The sequence below is a fragment of the Rhinatrema bivittatum genome, unplaced genomic scaffold, assembly GCF_901001135.1.
Source record: "Rhinatrema bivittatum unplaced genomic scaffold, aRhiBiv1.1, whole genome shotgun sequence".
Taxonomy (NCBI): Eukaryota; Metazoa; Chordata; class Amphibia; order Gymnophiona; family Rhinatrematidae; genus Rhinatrema; species Rhinatrema bivittatum.
Window position 1 is genome coordinate 1,074,422 of NW_021820249.1, and position 1,050 is coordinate 1,075,471.

A 1,050-nucleotide genomic window follows, 5' to 3' on the forward strand; every position below is an offset into this window, starting at 1 on the left:
TCTTACAGTGCCCTATCCCTATTAATACCAGGAGTGTTGTGATCTTCCTGCACACAGTGCCCTAACCCTGATACCAGTCTGAGACAGCTCCCTCCCTGCATTACTAGTGAGAGGCTGGCTTCACAGACAGGGGGGGCGCTGCCTGACCCTCACTCCTGACTTCCCCCATGTCCCAGCTAGTGAATGGTGTGTGGGTGAGGGGGGGGGGGAGGATGGTGAAGTCTGAGACAGCTCCCTCCCTGCATTACTAGTGAGAGGCTGGCTTCACAGACAGGGGGGAGCTGCCTGACCCTCACTCCTGACTTCCCCCATGTCCCAGCTAGTGAATGGTGTGTGGGTGAGGGGGGGGGGAGGATGGTGAAGTCTGAGACAGCTCCCTCCCTGCATTACTAGTGAGAGGCTGGCTTCACAGACAGGGGGGAGCTGCCTGACCCTCACTCCTGACTTCCCCCATGTCCCAGCTAGTGAATGGTGTGTGGGTGAGGGGGGGGGGGGAGGATGGTGAAGTCTGAGACAGCTCCCTCCCTGCATTACTAGTGAGAGGCTGGCTTCACAGACAGGGGGGAGCTGCCTGACCCTCACTCCTGACTTCCCCCATGTCCCAGCTAGTGAATGGTGTGTGGGTGAGGGGGGGGGGGAGGATGGTGAAGTCTGAGAGAGCTCCCTCCCTGCATTACTAGTGAGAGGCTGGCTTCACAGACAGGGGGAGCTGCCTGACCCTCACTCCTCCGGGGTATTGTGATCTTCCTGCACACAGTGCCCTATCCCTGATACCAGGGGTGTTGTGATCTTCCTGCATGCAGTGCCCTATCCCTATTAATACCAGGAGTGTTGTGATCTTCCTGCATGCAGTGCCCTATCCCTATTAATACCAGGAGTGTTGTGATCTTCCTGCATGCAGTGCCCTATCCCTGATACCGGGATGTGTGCAAGAAGATCACAACACCCCCGGTATCAGGAATAGGGCACTGTGTGCAGGATGATCACAACACCCCCAGTATCAGGAATAGGGCACTGTGTGCAGGAAGATCACACAGGTCCAACGGCATG